Source organism: Scylla paramamosain, unplaced genomic scaffold (assembly GCF_035594125.1).
Source record: "Scylla paramamosain isolate STU-SP2022 unplaced genomic scaffold, ASM3559412v1 Contig5, whole genome shotgun sequence".
Taxonomy (NCBI): Eukaryota; Metazoa; Arthropoda; class Malacostraca; order Decapoda; family Portunidae; genus Scylla; species Scylla paramamosain.
In genome coordinates, this window is record NW_026973670.1 from 887501 (window position 1) to 907582 (window position 20082).

Here is a 20082-nt window from a genome sequence, read left to right on the forward strand (position 1 = left end):
ACCTCTAATCCTTCTGCTTATGCTGTCACCCTTTCTTCTCCATTGGGCTCTTGCGATCACAATCTCATATCTTTATCTTGTCCTATCGCTCCAATCCCTCCTCAGGATCCCCCTAAGCGAAGGTGCCTCTGGCGTTTTGCCTCTGCTAGTTGGTGGGACCTGAGGAGGTATTTTGCTGATTTTCCTTGGAATGACTACTGCTTCCGTGTCAGAGACCCGTCTTTGTGTGCTGAGCGCATAACAAAGATGATAGTGTCTGGCATGGAGGCGTACATTCCTCACTCTTTTTCTCGTCCTAAACCATCTAAACCTTGGTTTAACACAGCTTGTTCTCGTGCTATACATGATAGAGAGGTGACCCACAAAAGGTACTTAAGCCTTCCATCACCAGAATCTCATGCACTTTATATTTCTGCCCGGAACCATGCCATGTCTGTTCTCCAACTAGCCAAAAACTCCTTCATTAACAGAAAATGTCAAAACCTTTCAAGATCTAACTCCCCTCGTGATTTCTGTTATCTAGCCAAAAGTATTTCCAATAACTTTGCTTCTTCTTTTTTCCCTCCTCTATTTCAACCAGATGGCACCACTGCTATCACATAATTTTCTAAAGCTGAACTCTTCGCTCAAACCTTTGCTAAAAAACTCGATTCTGGGCTTGTTCCTCCCTCTCCTTCACCCTCTGACTACTTCATGCCACGTATTAAAATTCTTCGCAATAATGTTTTCCATGCCCTCGCTGGCCTAAACCCTCGGAAGGCTTATAGACCTCATGGGGTTCCTCCTATTGTTCTCCGAAACTGTGCCTCCTTGCTTGCACCTTGCCTAGTCAAACTCTTTCAGCTCTGTCTGTCAACATCTACCTTTCTTTCTTGCTGGAAGTTTACCTATATTCAACCTGTTCCTAAAAAGGGTGACCATTCTAGTCCCTCAAACTACCGTCCTATTGCTTTAATTTCCTGCCGATCTAAAGTTTTTGAATCTATCCTCAACAGGAAGATTCTTAAACATCTATCAATTCACATCCTTGTATCTGATCGCCAGTATGGATTCCGTCAAGGCCGCTCTAATAGTGATCTTCTTGCTTTCTTTACTGAGTCTTGGTCATCCTCCTTTAGAGATTTTGGTGAAACTTTTGCTGTTCCCTTGGACATATCAAAAGCTTTTAATAGAGTCTGGCACAAAGCTTTCATTTACAAACTACCCTCGTACGGCTTCTATCCTTCTCTCTGTAACTTCATTTCAAGTTTCCTTTTTGACCGTTCTATTACTGCTGTGGTAGACGGTCACTGTTCTTCTCCTAAATCTATTAACAGTGGTGTTCCCCAGGGTTCTATCCTGTCACCTCCCTTCTTATTATTCATTAATGATCTTCTAATCCAAACTTCTTGTCCTATCCACTCGTACGCTGATGATACCACCCTGCACTTTTCCACGTCTTATCATAGACGTCCAACCCTTCAGGAGGTAAACATATCACGCAGGGAAGCCACAGAATGCTTGACTTCTGATCTTTCTAAAATTTCTGATTGGGGCAGGGCAAACTTGGTATTGTTCAATGCCTCAAAAACTCAATTCCTCAATCTATCAACTCGACACAACCTTCCAGACAACTATCCCCTCTTCTTCAATGACACTCATCTGTCCCCTTCTTATACACTGAACATCCTCGGTCTGTCCTTTACTTATAATCTGAACTGGAAACTTCACATCTCATCTCTAGCCAAAACAGCTTCTATGAAGTTAGGTGTTCTGAGACGTCTCCGCATGTTTTTCTCACCTCCCCAGCTGCTAACTCTGTACAAAGGCCTTATCTGTCTATGTATGGAGTATGCTTCACATGTCTGGGAAGGTTCCACTCATGCTGCTCTTCTAGACAGAGTGGAATCAAAAGCTTTTCGTCTCATCAACTCCTCTCCTCTAACTGACTGTCTCCAGCTTCTCTCTCACCACCGCAATGTTGCATATCTAGCTGTCTTCTACGGCTATTTTCATGCTAACTGCTCTTCTGATGTTGCTAACTGCATGCCTCCCCTCCTTCCGCGGCCTCGCTGCAAAAGACTTTCTTCTTTCTTTCACCCCTATTCTGTCCACCTCTCTCACGCAAGAGTTAACCAGTATTCTCAATTATTCATCCCTTTCTCTGGTAAACTCTGGAACTCCCTGCCAGCTTCTATATTTCCACCTTCCTAAGACTTGAATTCCTTCAAGAGAGAGGTTTCAATACACTTATTCATCAATTTTTGACCACTGCTTTGACCTTTTGATGGGACTGGCATTTCAGTTGGCATTTTTTTTTATTATATTTTTGTTGCCCTTGGCCATTGTCACTCCTACATAAAAGAAAAAAAAACTACTACTACTAATAGACGTTCTACTTCTACTACTGCTACTACTACTACTACTACTACTACTACTACTACTACTACTACTACTACTACTACTTCTACTACTATTACTTTTACTACTAATACTACTACTACGACTGCTACTACTACTGCTACTCTACTACTACTACTACTTTTATTATTACGATTACTGTTACTACTACTACTTCTACTAGTATTACAACGAATATTATTATTACGACTACTTTTAGTATTATTATGAATACTACTACTATTACTACTACTACTACTATAATTATTATTACGACTACTGTTACTACTGCTTCTGTTACTACTACTACTATTACTACTACCACTACTACTACTACTACTACTACTACTACTACTACTACTAGTACTACTACTACTAGTACTACTACTACTACTGCTACTACTACTACTACTACTTCCTTGGAACCCTCAGTGTCTGCTTTACCATCTTTCCTTGATTCATATTTTTTTTATTATTTTTATTGTTATCAGTGTGTGTGTGTGTGTGTGTGTGTGTGTGTGTGTGTGTGCAGGATTACAGAGAAAAATACTATTCATGGACACCGTAATTTATTCACGGAAATAAACAAATTTTTTTTTTTTTTTTTTTATGTAGGAAGGATACTGGCCAAGGGCAACAAAAATCTAATAAAAAAAAAAAAAATGCCCACTGAAATGCCAGTCCCTTAAAAGGGTCAAATCAGTGGTCAAAAATTGGTGGATAAGTGTCTTGAAACCTCCCTCTTGAAGGAATTCAAGTCATAGGAAGGTGGAAATACAGAAGCAGGCAAGGAGTTCCAGAGTTTACCAGAGAAAGGGATGAATGATTGAGAATACTGGTTAACTCTTGCGTTAGAGAGGTGGACAGAATAGGAGTGAGAGAAAGAAGAAAGTCTTGTGCAGCGAGGCCGCAGAAGGAGGGGAGGCATGCAGTTAGCAACATCAGAAGAGCAGTTAGCATGAAAATAGCGGTAGAAAACAGCTAGAGATGCAACATTGCACCGGTGAGAGAGAGGCTGAAGATAGTCAGTTAGAGGAGAGGAGTTGATGAGACGAAAAGCTTTTGATTCCACCCTGTCTAGAACAGCAGTATGAGTGGAACCCCCTCAGACATGTGAAGCATACTCCATACATGGACGGATAAGGCCCTTGTACAGAGTTAGCAGCTGGGGGGGTGAGAAAAACTGGCGGAGACGTCTCAGAACACCTAACTTCATAGAAGCTGTTTTAGCTAGAGATGAGATGTGAAGTTTCCAGTTCAGATTATAAGTAAAGGACAGACCGAGGATGTTCAGTGTAGAAGAGGGGGACAGTTGAGTGTCATTGAAGAAGAGGGGATAGTTGTCTGGAAGATTGTGTCGAGTTGATAGATGGAGGAATTGAGTTTTTGAGGCATTGAACAATACCAAGTTTGCTCTGCCCCAATCAGAAATTTTAGAAAGATCAGAAGTCAGGCGTTCTGTGGCTTCCCTGCGTGATATCTTTACCTCCTGAAGGGTTGGACGTCTATGAAAAGACGTGGAAAAGTGCAGGGTGGTATCATCAGCATAGGAGTGGATAGGACAAGAAGTTTGGTTTAGAAGATCATTAATGAATAATAAGAAGAGAGTGGGTGACAGGACAGAACCCTGAGGAACACCACTGTTAATAGATTTAGGAGAAGAACAGTGACCGTCTACCACAGCAGCAATAGAACGGTCAGAAAGGAAACTTGAGATGAAGTTACAGAGAGAAGGATAGAAACCGTAGGAGGGTAGTTTGGAAATCAAAGCCTTGTGCCAGACTCTATCAAAGGCTTTTGATATGTCCAAGGCAACAGCAAAAGTTTCACCAAAGTCTCTAGAAGAGGATGACCAAGACTCAGTAAGGAAAGCCAGAAGATCACCAGTAGAGCGGCCTTGACGGAACCCATACTGGCGATCAGATAGAAGGTTGTGAAGTGATAGATGTTTAAGAATCTTCCTGTTTAGGATAGATTCAAAAACTTTAGATAAGCAGGAAATTAAAGCAATAGGACGGTAGTTTGAGGGATTAGAGCGGTCACCCTTTTTAGGAACAGGTTGAATGTAGGCAAACTTCCAGCAAGAAGGAAAGGTAGATGTTGACAGACAGAGCTGAAAGAGTTTGACTAGGCAAGGTGCAAGCACGGAGGCACAGTTTCGGAGAACAATAGGAGGGACCCCATAAGGTCCATAAGCCTTCCGAGGGTTTAGGCCAGCGAGGGCATGGAAAACATCATTACGAAGAATTTTAATACGAGGCATGAAGTAGTCAGAGGGTGGAGGAGAGGGAGGAACAAGCCCAGAATCGTCCAAGGTAGAGTTTTTAGCAAAGGTACAGTGCACTATTTTCTCTCTCTCTCTCTCTCTCTCTCTCTCTCTCTCTCTCTCTCTCTCTCTCTCTCTCTCTCTCTCTCTCTCTCTCTCTCTCTCTCTCTCTCTCTCTATGCCTCTTGTCAGTCACTCAGGTGTTTTCAAGATCGCTCGGCCTCGCTCCCCTTCTGCCTGGCTTGTATGATGCCATGTAGTATTTTACAGGAGTACTTTTAATCACGGCAGTAATGTTGTCGTGCAATGCTTGTCAGTAAATTATGTGTATTTTAATGCCACTTCTCTTGTTATAACACACACACACACACACACACACACACACATGGAAAAGGAAAGAACGTGTGACCTTAGGCGCTCTAGAGCAGCCTCGGCCAGCATGTTGGCCTTCCTGCCTTCCCCGCCCCCTATTGATAGTGACCTCTGTTTTTTCAGTTTTCAACTCTTAGTTTTTAGTTTTAGGCTCGCCCTGGTGAGATTGTTGTACTTGTGAACACATTTAGCGAGTGCGTGTCGACACATAAAGGATAATGTGTGCTGCCGTGCAAACGTACGAACGCAACTACCTCCTGCGTCGTATGCGAGGGTCCGGTCACCCGCCGCCCAACGTGATAGTTAGTTACTTTTACTGACCAAAGAAATTATTCATACAGTAAAGTGAAAGGTACAAAATTTGCCAGTGGTCCAAATAAAGAATCATACATTTACAAACATAAATAACAACACTTTCACCTAAGTATTGTTTAAGAATTAGGCGATGCAAAGTAACCAGCATTAGCAAGCACTTACTAGCAGTAATGCTATAACTAACATAGATACATAACTCAGCATAACGTCTAACACAATTTGACCAATATTAATGCAATAAGTAGTTCTAATTAAGTATTGTTTTCTTTTTAGGTCCTATAACTAATCAACACTTCACACACGTACCTACATAAGACATCAGTCGAATTCTTACAAACGCCAAATGTGTAAAATCAGGGACATTATGTCATCTGAATAAATATTATGGACACCAAGACTAGAATTCAATATTGTTTTATATGTGTGATACTTTGTTGCGTCTTGTGGCTTATTGGTAATTAAATTAATTATTCTGTCAAGAGGATTTATATGATTATCATACTGTATGGCGCTCTGGATAAACTTATAACCAGGGGTGTTAGCTTCTCTGCATCAACTAAATACAATATGAAATGGTTCACTTCTGTCGAGTAGATAGAGTCAGCTTCCTCTCCAAGAAACGTTTCCATCGGACACAGACAGTATGGTAAACTGGCTTAATTCTCGATTCAACACGACATAAGTTTGAGCTTGTGTTATTTGTCACGTCCAGGAGACATTTCATAAGTTTATTGTACTGACTGGTGAGTGACACACAGCTGTCTGTCAGCCACGTCTTGCAGCTGTATCTCAGTTCAGCCAACACAGCCGCGTCAAAAACAAGTCGCTTATAACACTGAGGCATATCAGGGTTCGAGGCACAAAATGTAGAAAATTTGTTAACGACTGACTGACACTTTGCCTCGTGTAGTGACACCACGTCCTTCATACAACCGCTGTCGGTAAACGAGGCCCCTAAATACTTGTATCTGTCACAGTACTTAATAACGTGTCCCTCGATTTTTAATGGAACTTTATCACATTGAGTGTTATTTCAAACAAAAAAAATAATTTAGTCCTCGTTAAGAACAATTCCATAATCATTGCAATAATCGATGACAACTCTGAGTTTCCTGATGCACATATCCCGAGATGTTGTGTGCAGTGCGCCCAAGTAGCTGTTAGTTGCTATTTGTTCCTTCAGCATACGAATCATCTGGTTAATGTAAATCACAAACATTAGACAGCTGGAAGGTGAGCCTTGCCTTACTCCCACTGACGACTCCACCGTGGCACTCTTAAGCACGTTACGTGTGCAGCGATACATAACATAAATTGCTTTTAACATCCTTCTTCCACATCCTATTGATCTTAAGCATTCTATCAGCCTGGACCTCGGTACTTTATCGTATGCTTTACGATAGTCTATAAATAATACATATAACTTCAATTTCTTGTATTTTACATAATCACACAATAATCTCAGTGTAAATATCTGCTCTAGGCATCCTCTTCCCTCCATTGCTCCTGCTTGACAATTGTCCACATCCATCCACATTTTCAATCTATTGATAATAAGTGTGTCATAGAGTTTAGCTAGGGTGTCCATTATACTAACACCTCTGTAGTTATCACAAAGCATGCGATCACCACACTTAAATAATACACTTAACTTACTATAGCACCAGGCTAGTGGGAAACACAAACTATCAAAAATTACATTGAACATTGTAAGAAAAAACATCAACCAGTTCATAGGTAAGTTCATTAATAGGGCAGGACTTATTCCAACAAAACTTTTCTTTTTATTCATCCCTCTCACAGCTGTTTCCACCTCTCTAAACGTGAAAGGATCATCCACAATGGGAATACTTGGTGCCTGCTCAAAGTTTACCTCTCCAACTTCCTCCATTACTGGATTCAACAATTCCTCAAAAAAAATCTTAAATTGACTCTCAGTAGGCTGGGTACTGCCTTCATTACTACTAATTTCATCTTTCCAGTTAATTGCTTTCCAAATTTTCCCACAGTCATATTCCTCCATGAGTCTTTTCCTTCTTAGGTCTACACTTCCCTCACGCGCAACATTCGTCTTTTTACACTCCTTTGCTATTCCATTAACTTCCCTGCAGCTTTCCTTAACCACGTCCTGCACACTTTCCTCATTCACCACGCCCAGGGTTGGCGGCTCACACAGCGCCATCCTCGTCACGAACGCTTCTATATCCACTTTGTCATGGTGCAGGCCTGTCGCGATATTAGTGGTGCAGCTAGGGACTGTGTGTCAGCGTCCGACCCAAGTTACTGGCGCGCTCAAGTAGCCGTGATGGCGTTACTCATTTAAAAACGTCAGTGTTAATTGTTAGAGTGAGTGGCGCATGATCTGAGCACGACATAACTTGGCTTGTACATAAGTCTTTCAGGACATTCAAACTGCTATACTTAACTAAACACAGGTCGATAAACACAGGTCGATTTCCGATGTCCAGCGATCATTACGCCTAAAAGATAAATTCCCTCCTCGCTGCTTTCCGTCATATTTCAAATGATTAGCAACTACCATTTCTTTCTCTTCACACATGTTGGGTATTGTCCGGCCCATGCAATTACTTATAAGATCTTTCACACCATTATATTCACATCTCTTTCCGTTTATATTTCTACTTGGTAGGCAACCCACACGTGCGTTCAAGTCAGCGACCACTATGGCACCGTCACAGTCGGTCACCTGCCCCTCCCACAGCAGCGCCGGGTCGTGGTAGGGCGAGTCGACCGGTGGGATATACATGGCGCCAAGCCTCATCCCAGGGCAGCAGGACAGCTCGACCCATGTTTGTCCTTCTGCTGCAATGTTGGCACATGTGATATATGGCACCAACGCACACTTCACCAACATCATAATTCCTCCTCTCCGACTATTTTGTTTACTTTTATTCATATATAAATCAAAACCAAGCAAGCTACTAATTAACGTTACTTAATTTCAGTGATCCATATCATGTCAAATTCTAAAGCAACATTTATCACTTCAGGACTTTGGAGCTTATTTTTCACACCACAGATATTACAAGCACATATTTTCAATTGTCCATTCCAATTCTTTCCATGCCAAAATTTGGGAAATACCTATCAGTCACAACACAACACGCAGCAATACTCGCCGCCGCCAGTCATACGTAATTTCCACTCCCTGGTTGTCTGGTTTCTGCTTCTCATTTTCTCGGGTCCTCAGTCTTGTCGTTTCTCTCCTCGCCGCCGGATGAACGTCCTTCTTCACGCAAATCCGTTCAAAGTTTCTTCCTGTATCCTTCAGGTTCTTCGCCACTCGCAAGATGTCGCTCCGTTGATCTTGACTCTGCAGCGTCTCATGAATAGGGCGACTCCTCCGTGCGTCAGGCTGTCCAAGTCGTATTGTTGACCATACATCGGTGCGTATCGGTCCAGCGTAACCCCTCGGCTTCCAGCACTGTCTTGATCTTCTCTCTTTCTGTCGTTCCCAGGCCGTCGTCATCCTCCGAGACCCCAGTTATAACCAAGTTCCGCACCCTTTCTTTGGGGCCAAGGGATTCTAGGAACCGGTTTTGCTGGTGGATAATCATGTAGGCTTCATCGAGTGTTGTATTCAGTGATTCTATTTCTTTCTTCATCTCCTTCACAGCTGCCAAATCTTCTGGAATATTTCTTATTTCTTCGAGTAATTCAGAGCTCGGTGGCTGCTCTTCATGAGGCTGATGTGCAACAGTTGTTCTCAGTGCACATTTTAGCTGCGCCGCTGTCAGTTTATTGATCTCCGTAGCAGACAATGCCTTCACTGTGTTTACATTGTCATAACTAGCCATCTTGGACAAACAAACATGTATCCCGTTAAGTCTTTGCACCCCGTTTTCTTCAGTGGCTTGGCGTCGCCGTTACCATGGCAACGGTTTTCACAGCGGTGCAGAGGGGATGGGACCGGTGTTGATTGGCCACATTATATTCTAGCTTCTAACTACCGGCTAGCTTTCTTCAGTGGGCTACAAGTAACTGCGTCTTGGCTGCACTCTACCCTCGAGCAGCTCCTTAGGCAATATATTGCCTGATCTAAGCCTGCATGGCAGCAGAATCTTGGCAAAACTTGGAGCTCTATCCAGGTCTGTTTGTTGATGTTTGCAGCGCCATCTACACTGTGCCTTAAGACTTTGAAACTATTTCGGAACCACACGATGCAGGACTACCAGCTCTGCCATCACCTCAGGACAGGACGCAGGAAGGGGGGGAAGGGCGGAGTGGCCGTTTTCTCCCAATCTCCCCTCAGCCCCTCACACCTGCCTGTCAACATTCCTGCCGGAGTAGAGGCCCTGTGGGTGAGAGTTACGCCCCCCTGCCATCTCAGCAACACGGCCTCCATCATCGTGTGCGTCGTGTACCACCCCCCACGAGCCACCACAGCACAGTTACTCACCACTCACATCAGTGACACTGCTGAGGCCCTAAGTGTGAGGTATCCTGTTGCCAAGCTGGTCATCTGTGGGGACTTTAACGGATTGTATATCAGCGATATCCTACACCAGCTACACCTCACCCAGGTCGTGGACTTCCCTACCACCCAGCAAGCCCCCCTCGACCTTATACTGACAGACCTATGCCAACAGTACTCGCCCCCCAAGCTGCTGCCTCCCATGGGACGGAGCACCCACCTCTCCATACTGTGGACACCCACACCCACCACCTCGACCATCCGGCCAACTGTCACCAGGACCCACCGCCCCATGCATGGGGCAGTGGGTGACACAACACCCGTGGACCGAGGTGCTGGATGTGGAGGACGTCCTCTCAAAATGGCACAATTACGTCACCTCCACCACAGAAGCCTTCCACGGCTACTTCCCAGCCAAGAGCGTCACAGTGCACACATCTGATGCCCCCTGGATGACGCCCCGCATTAAAAGACTCATGCATCAGCGGACGTGGTCGTTCCACTCCTGCCCGGACCTATACAGGAAGCTAAGAAACAGAGGGATCAGGGAGATTAAGGCTGCCAAGTCAAGCTATTACCCGGACAAGATACACCACTTCAAGCAGGCCAACAACAGACAGTGGTTCGCTAGCAGCAAAGCTTTGTGTGGCCTACAAAAGCACACTTCATCTCTTCCTTGCACCTCACACCTTCCTGCTAATCTCGCGGCTCAGGAGATGAACGACCACTTTGCCGCTATCTGTCACACCTGCCCTCCCCTCCACACCACTCCACTTCCTGCCCATCTTCACGCCCCTTCCCCTCCCCCCACTGTCCAAACGGTGGATGTTTTTAAGAGGATACTTAAAGATACCAAGATACCAAGATACAGAGGATACTTAAAGATACCAAGATCCACCACACCCACTGACCTTCCCATATGGGAAGAGCCAGCAACACCGCTATGCCCCATAATAAACGCCTCTCTTTCCCAACACTCTTGCCCCGCGGACTGGAAGACGTCTTACGTCTCTCCCATCCGCAAAGCTTCCAGTGCACAGTCCCTCGGTGACCTCAGGCCAGTCTCTATCACCCCCATCCCTAGCTTTATTTGTGAAGATTTTGTGTATGACTGGGCCTACACCAAAACTTGTTATACCGTGGATATCAGACAGTTTGGAAATATTAAAGCCACCCCCACCTCCCATTACCTGACCAGCTTCCTTGACTTCATCCACAGCCACCTGGACAAGCGAAACACCTCTCTAGCTGTTGCTTTTGTGGACTTCAAAAAGCCTTTGATCTTGTTGATCACTTTGTTGGCTTGAGCAAGGCAATAAGTCTTGGTCTCCCTTCCAACCTGGTAGCGTGGCTAGCCAACACCCTCTCAGGGAGGCGTCAGGCCGTTCGCTATCAGGGCTCTGTCTCTAATATCCAACAGCTGACATGTGGGGTCCCCCAGGGAACCAAGATGAGCCCACTATGCTTCCTCCTCCTCATTAACGACGCCCTCACTGACACCCTCATCGCTGGAAGTATGTGTACGACTGCACCGTGGGCGTCCCAGTCTCCAACAGGAACACGGACTACTCACCACTGCAAGTCATTTTGGAGCGACTGGAGACATGGACGGAGGAGAGCAGGATGACCATCAACCACAGTGAAACTGTGGTGATGCATTTCTGTACCTCCTCTGTACCAGTGCCCTCTCCCCAGCTCACAGTGGGCCCTCACCCCCTCCAGGTGGTCCGATGTGCCTCTGGATGTTCTTCTCGGAGTCACGGTGGACGACCAGCTGACCTGGAAGCAGCATGTCGCCAGCACCGTAAGATCCGCTACCTACAAGCTGTACATGATGCGCAGCCTCAGGTCGCTGGGGACACTGACAGACGAGTTAAGGGGAGTGTGCCTCACCTTTATCCTCCCCAAACTCATGTACGCCTCCCCAGCGTGGTCCTCCTCCCTCACACACACTCAACAGCTCCAGCTGGAGAGAGTGCAGAAGAGGGCGTGCAGGGTCATCTTTGTCCCTGCTTACATCACCTGTGATGAAGCCCTGACCACCCTGAGTCTGTTCAGACGTCCAGACTATCCACCAGGCACCGAGAGGCTCTGGAGAAGTTTGGAAGGGGACTTCTGCATCATCCACGCCTCAGACACATGCTGCTGCCTGACGCACCTCGCCACGGAGCGGTACAGACTCAGCGCGATTCCCACCATGCCATCAATCAACAGTATTCCTCTTCTATATTAAGCTTAGCTTCATGATTAATGTTAAGTATTTTCCCACCCCCTCTGTACATTTTCAGTTTGTAAACTGCCTTATTAATAAATCATTTATTATTATTATTATCATTATTATTATTATTATTATTATTATTTTATTATTATTATTATTTTTATTATAATTATTGTGTTTAGTGTTTGTGGTATATAGTCTTGCCTCGTTAGTGCCTCATTTTCTACTTTCTGAGTGTGTGCAATAGAAAACACAGTGAAAACAATTACCAGGAAAGAAAAGAGTAAGTGTACTCACCTCAAGAGTGCAGGTGTGTAGACTCTGGGAGACGGGAGGAAGCAAGGCGTGAGGCGGGAGGTGCCTGTGGGGAGAGACACACTGTGCTTCATGCTCTTACATTTATACTCCACAAGCACAAGTCTGTACCTGTGTACATCTATCTATCTGTATCTATCTGTATAAACAGAGAGACAGACAGACAGAGAGAGAGAGAGAGAGAGAGAGAGAGAGAGAGAGAGAGAGAGAGAGAGAGAGAGAGAGAGAGAGAGAGAGAGAGAGAGAGAGTCATCCAAAAATATACTCACTGTTTGACTAGCTATAATTCACTGATTTTTTTTTTTTTTCAGAAACAGTTGGGCAAAACTATAATGTCAGAAGTAAGAGTAAGCTGTGAAGGAAGAACATCTGTCATAAAGTGTTACTGGAGGTACGAAAATGTCAAAGAAGTGCAAAGACAATTCAGAAGACACTTTGACAGGGATCCACCAAGGTGACACAGCTAAGTTTGTACCAGATGGAACTGTTCATGACCTTTAATAGCATGCCTATGTAGTAGTAGTAGTAGTAGTAGTAGTAGTAGTAGTAGTAGTAATTGTAGTGGTAGAGGTAGTGTTCACGATTTCTCACTACTGCTACTACTACTACTACTACTACTACTACTACTACTACTACTACTACTACTACTACTACTACTATTACTACTACCTCTACTACTACTACTACTACTACTACTACTACTACTATGTGAATATTAATAATAATGCCTAAGAATTGTTGCAAAAACAGCTGCAGTAGTAGTAGTATTTATATTAGAAATTGTATTAGTAGTAATATTAGTAGTAGTAGTTCTTGCTGTTATATTGTTGCTCTGATTGCTATGAGTAATATGATACACACACACAAACACACACACACACACACACACACACACACACACACACACACACACACACACACACACACACAGTAGTAGTAGTAGTAGTAGTAGTCATAGCAGTAGTAAGTGTAGAAGCAATAGTAATTTTAATAATTTAATCTAATTTAATTATTTGATTATTTTTACTTATTTTTTTATTTATTTATTTTATTTATTTTATTTTTTTTTTTTGTGGATATGAGTGTGTTCGTTGGTTGAACAAGTCCCTGTATATTAGGTAGACCTTTGTGTGTCGCTCAAGTACCGAACGGCCTGGAAACACTGAGCCAAAGGGACGCCGCTCAGTCTGCAGCCAGTGTGGCGGCGTATCTTGTGTGGTGCGCGTGTGTATCGCATTGTGTTCCTCCTCAAAGACTTAGTGGTGGTCAAGATAACCAGGATTGGCCAAGCCCTCCCTGAAGTGTGCTACCAGTAGTGTACCAGGTGTGTTGAGTAGCCGCCAGGTGTACAGCCACACGTGTGTTGTGTACATGTGCATGTTGTGTATAGAAAGACCTCCTGCTGGTGTTTTGCTATTTGCCTCATGCCGCTGGCCCGGGAAACTACACTTGCCACCTTCTCAGACAGACGCCATCTTGTTGTGTCAGTACGTGATGCCTCTTCTCTCCACCCCCACCTCTCTCCCCACCACCTGACATCCACTCCTTCCCGTCCCACTTAAGCCATTAGCGGCTTCTGGCCGCCCACAAACACACACACACATACACACACACACACACACACACACACACACACACACACAGATAGATAGATAGATAGATAGATTTATTGACTACACAATCATATTACAGCAAACAAAACTAAAACAAAAACTAAAATACAAAAAAATATCCACAGCAGTAGTCCATTAATAATTGTAGTCCACAATATTCTAAATCATTAAATAAATATTCTTGCAATGCAGCAAAAGAACTCCCAAAATACAAAATAAAAAAAATTTTTCTCTACCCAAAAATAGACATTACCAGATATCATACAAATTATTCGCATTCATTTAAATTTCCTTGTTTATATACTTTAAGTACATCGAAAATTACATTACACATCTCGCTAGTTGTACATTTTGTAAATACATCTTCCATTGTTTCGTATCTATAGTTATTCCTTAGATGTTGGGTGAGAGTACAGTTCTCCAGTACGTGTCTCTCCGTCTGTATCTCACCACAACTGCACAGCCGCTCCTCCAGCGGTAAGCGGCCACGTCCTCGCCTATTCCATCGCCCTGTTTCTATAGCTAGAGTGTGGCCAGATAATCGAAACCTTGTAAAATCCAGTCTATGAAACTCATTTAAGATTTGCCTCTTAGTGTAAATCTCGTGTGTGGATAATGTGGGATTTATGTCTTTATACACTATACATCTTGATGTACCTGAATCTCTGATGCAACACTTCGCTTTCTCCAATAACACAGACATGTCAGGTACTTCCCCTCTTATCATTTCTTTCACGCACTTGCCCATATTCGTGTTCTCGTTTATTACTTTTCTCATTGCAAAAGATAGTGGATCATCATTCATACTGGACCTCTCATCCCACATTTTCTTTAAAAACTTATGTTGTCTATATTTCACAAGGTCAGGAAGCGATGGATAACCCGACTCGACATAACACACCACGTTAGGAGTAGTTTTTCTCACCCCTAACAGTTGTTTCAGTGCCCAGTTATAAAGCTTAACTACAGGTTTAACGTCAGCATCAATCCAGGACTCACAACCATACACTAGTGACGACAGGAGGGCAGCGTCAAACACACGTCGCTTTACTATAAAGGGGATATCATTATTCTTCTTTAAAAACGATATAAACTTTAACACATGACATAATTTGTTCTTTGCATGTACCTTGACGGCAGAAGACACAGAACCGTCACACGTAAATGGTGAACCCAAATACATATAACTATCACAGTGTTCCACTTTCATACTCGTACCACCTACACTAAACGGCTCCTTGTCTCCTAGCCCACCATTGATGACAAAAAATTTCGTCTTTGCACTGTTTATCCTCATACCATACTCTTTACAATATTCCTGTAATATCCTTAGCTTAATGTACATATTCTCCCTACTCGTTGATAATAATACTGTATCATCCATGAACATTAAAATTTTTAACCATTCTATAAATACTTCTGGTCTACACTTTTCTTTAACAGATCTGATTAACATATTGACAAACATTACAAACAAAAAGCAAGAGGTAGGGGATCCTTGTCTGACTCCCTGTGAGGCGCTCAATACTGCGGCACCGATAACACTTTCCGTGGTGCGATACGTACATGGCCACCATAGCGGCCAGCATCACGGCCCCGCACCCCAAACCCTTCATCACAGTAAACAGAGTTTTCCTTGGAACGATGTCATACGCTTTCGAGAAATCTATAAATACCACAAACAACTTAATCTTCTTTAACCTGGCTGTGTTGGTAAGCAGCCTGAGCGTTACTATATGCTCTATACATCCACGCTTCTTCTGCGCCCCTGCTTGTTCCCTGTCTGGTTTGAACCACTGATTCAGGCGTTCACAAAGTACCATCTCATACAGTTTAGCTATAGAGTTAATGACGCTTATTCCACGATAGTTATCAGTGTTAGTCTTGTCACCTTTCTTAAATATTACAAATACTTTTGCTCTAATCCATGCATAAGGGAACATAGCAGATGAAAAAATACAACTAAATAATGTGGCAATAGTAACAAGCCACTGGGGTGACATAAGTGAAAAAACTCCAGGAGGGATACCATCAGGCCCACATGCCTTGTTAACCTTCATCCTTTTTATTTGATTTTGTACTTCTAGGGGAGAGATGGGTTCGTCAAGCACAGGAATATTAATATCTGTAGACAGATCTGATAAATAATTTTGAGTTTCTCGTGCAGGATTCAGTACTTTCTCAAAATGGTCCCTAAATTCTGCATCACTTGGTAGATTACTATCACTATGCGTAGATGTACTATAGTTACCCTTCCACACACACACTCACACAAACATACACACACACATACATACACACACACACTGAGATAGATAGATAAATAGATAGATATAGATATTTTATGTACCACAGCAAACAGGTAATACCAATGGATTGTACATAATAGTATTACATAATCTACAAGATAATGTTAAATTATCATCACTTCCTAACTGTAGTGAATCGTCTATTAGTTACTAGAAGTCTATTATTACAAAATAAACGAGCTAAACACAAACACTGGAGAAATATCTATTCTTAGGACCCTTGTTTATAAAATATATATAAACAATCATATTCATGACATCTACGCACTACCATAATTATCGAATCCTCACTAATCCCACAGTCGTGTGAAACCTATTAGAATCAAGTATGATTTATTACTTCTTTAATATATGGTCAAAATGTTATGAACAATCTTACACATGATCTCTGGCGTAAACTGATCCCCAAACAATTGTTCTAAAGTGGAGAACTGGTATTGATCCCTAAGTTGCTGTGTTAACTGACAATCTTGCATTACATATCTATCTGTTTGTAACCCTCCACACACACACACAGCCTCTCATTCACTTCCAGTCGACCTCTGTTTCTTTGATTCCACCTGCCAGTCTCACACGCTAAACTATGCCCACTTACTCGAAGCTGTGTGAATGATACTCTATGAATATCATTTCCTGCGTGCTTAACTGTATATATACGGTGTACCAATAAATCTGGGTTAATATCCTTATATGTTGTGCGTCTTGAGGAGTTACTGTTTACCATGTCATCTTTTAATTTCTTCATTACCAAGCTCAGGTCCGGTACATTCGTGTTGGTCATCTCTTTGACGGTCCGACTGGTTGGAGTGTTAGACTTCACTTTTATCCTAATTGTGAAGGCTAATGGATCATCATATCCTGACCTCTCATGCCACATACTATATAAAATTTTGTGTTGTCTGTGCCTGATTAAGTCCTTGAAAGGTGGATACCCTGGCTCCACGTAGCAAATGTCATTACACGTTAGTTTTCTCACTCCTAATAATCTTTTTAGACACCAATTGTACAACTTCACCATCGTTTTCAGATCAGCCCCTATCCAAGATTCACATCCATAAATTAGTAATAACGTGAGAGCTGCATCAAAATACACGCTTCTTTATCACAAACGCAATATCATTATTTTTTTGTGACAAAAGGCACAAACTTTAACACATGTGACATCCTATTATTAGCATGGACTTTGACGGCAGAGGTGGTTGAACCATCGCTGGTAAACGGTGACCCTAAACACGCATATGTGTCACAATGTTCCACCACCAAGTCGCCCACCACCAAAGGTTCACGATCCCTCTCACTGCCGCTTATCACAAAAAACTTTGTCTTGGATTGGTTAACTTTCATGCCATATTCTGTACAGTAATCTTGTAACAAAGACACCTTTCTCATCATATTTGCCCTCGTCGTCGATAATAGCACCGTGTCGTCCATTAGTACAAGTATATGTAGCCATTGTAAAAATCCATCATGTCCACACCCTTCTTTAATTAGTCTTATAAGGTCATTAACCAAGATGATAAAAAGTAAACATGAGGTGGATGATCCTTGCCTCACACCTAGAGTTATTAAGACCACCGCTGTTCCGACCAAGCTTTCTGTCACAGTATACATAGCAATAAGTGCACATAACATAGCTGAGCCACATCCCAATCTTCGTAACACATAATAAAATAATTTATGTCTAGGTATTCTGTCATAGGCCTGGGAAAAGTCAATGAATGTTACAAAGAGAGTTAATTTCCTCCTCCTAGCCATGTCACATAACAACCTGAGAGCCACTGTGTTCTCCACACACCCTCTCTTCTCCTGAGCACCAGCTTGCTCCCTGAAAGGTCTAAACCACTGTCTCAGTCTCGCACACAACACCATGTCGTACACCTTGGCAATACTGTTTATTATACTTATTCCCCTTAAAAATTGGAACTAACTTTGCATTTGTCCAGGCTAATGGGTAACTACCAGAGTATAATATATTATTAAACAAAACACACATATACATAATCCATTGTACTGGCAATAATTTAACAATACCGGGTGATACGCCATCAGGACCTGAAGCTTTGTCTGGTTTCAATTGCTTCACTTGTTGTTGTATTTCTAATGGGTCAATAGGGTCATCTAACAGGGGTATAGACACATCGGTGGAAAAGTCACATTCAGTAAGTTTCACATTGTCGAGAGAGTTAAAGTTAGTTTCAAAATAATCTTTCAAATCATCATCAGATGGGCACACATTTGAATTATTTTCACCACCAACTTCTCCCTTCCAATTTATAGCCCTCCAGAGTTGCAGATCATCTTTGTTCTCAACCAGTGTTTCCCACCTCTCTAAAGTAGTGTTTTCATCCTGTACGCAGGCTTCACGCTTACCACTACTACGAGCACATTGATATACTATATCTGTCACATTACTGATATCATCATTCATATTGTTCATTATCATTGGGACATCTAATAGCTGAACGTTATGCAGAAATACCGTTTCGTCAACATTTGTAAATCTAATAGGCTTTTTTACTTTTCTCACGCTAGAAACCCCATTATGAAATGAGTAATCTCCCACACACACGCACACACACACACACACACACCTCACACGGGAAGGACGTGTGACCTTAAGCTCTCTAGAGCAGCCTCGGCCAGCATGTTGGCCTTCCTGCCTTCCCCGCCCCCTATTGATAGTGACCTCGGTTTTTTCAGTTTTCAACTCTTAGTTTTTAGTTTTAGGCTCGCCCTGGTGAGATTGTTGTACTTGTGAACACATTTAGCGAGTGCGTGTCGACACATAAAGGATAATGTGTGCTGCCGTGCAAACGTACGAACGCAACTACCTCCTGCGTCGTATGCGAGGGTCCGGTCACCCGCCGCCCAACGTGATAGTTAGTTACTTTTACTGACCAAAGAAATTATTCATACAGTAAAGTGAAAGGTACAAAATTTGCCAGTGGTCCAAATAAAGAATCATACATTTACAAACATAAATAACAATACTTTCACCTAAGTATTGTTTAAGAATTAGGCGATGCAAAGTAACCAGCATTAGCAAGCACTTACTAGCAGTAATGCTATAACTAACATAGATACATAACTCAGCATAACGTCTAACACAATTTGACCAATATTAATGCAATAGGTAGTTCTAATTAAGTATTGTTTTATTTTTAGGTCCTATAACTATTCAACACTTCACACACGTACCTACACAAAACATTTACGTCTTCTGTTTCTTTAAATAACTCGTCTAAATTTTGTTTGCTTATCATATATTTTTGGCTGACCTGTCTCGTCAGTACGCACTCCAGCAGTACATGTTGGTCAGTCTGTGTTGCCTGCCCGTCACATGCACACACGCGCAAGTCCCGCGAGATGCGACTCCAACGGCCGGTCTCGATCTTTAAGTCATGAGACATCAGTCGAATTCTAGTACACGCCAAACGTGTAAAATCAGGGACATTGTGTCATCTGAATAAATATTATGGACACCAAGACTAGAATTCAATATTGTTTTATATGTGTGATACTTTGTTGCGTCTTGTGGCTTGTTGGTAATTAAATTAATTAATCTGTCAAGAGGATTTATATGATTATCATACTGTATGGCGCTCTGGATAAACTTATAACCAGGGGTGTTAGCTTCTCTGCATAAACTAAATACAACATGAAATGGTTCACTTCTGTCGAGTAGATAGAGTCAGCTTCCTCTCCAAGAAACGTTTCCGTCGGGCACAGACAGTATGGTAAACTGGCTTAATTCGCGATTCAACATGACATAAGTTTGAGCTTGTGTTATTTGTCACGTCTAGGAGACATTTCATAAGTTTATTGTACTGACTGGTGAGTGACACACAGCTGTCTGTCAG

The 20082-nt window shown here is 42.6% G+C and overlaps 2 protein-coding genes across 3 annotated transcripts in view; one reads left to right on the top strand and one right to left on the bottom strand.

The window, feature by feature from the left end:
* LOC135096656 (uncharacterized) overlaps positions 1-20082 on the bottom strand; it is an 83495-nt gene that overhangs the window by 39982 nt on the left and 23431 nt on the right. The gene's annotated exons all lie outside the window — the stretch shown is intronic.
* LOC135096660 (uncharacterized) overlaps positions 1-20082 on the top strand; it is a 38703-nt gene that overhangs the window by 2883 nt on the left and 15738 nt on the right. Inside the window, exons 2-3 of one of the 2 annotated variants that reach the window (XM_063998372.1) lie at positions 7983-8142; positions 12612-12754. The gene's annotated coding sequence lies outside the window, so the exon portion shown is untranslated. The remainder of the gene's footprint in view (positions 1-7982; positions 8143-12611; positions 12755-20082) is intronic. The other variant, XM_063998371.1, reaches the window with a different exon arrangement.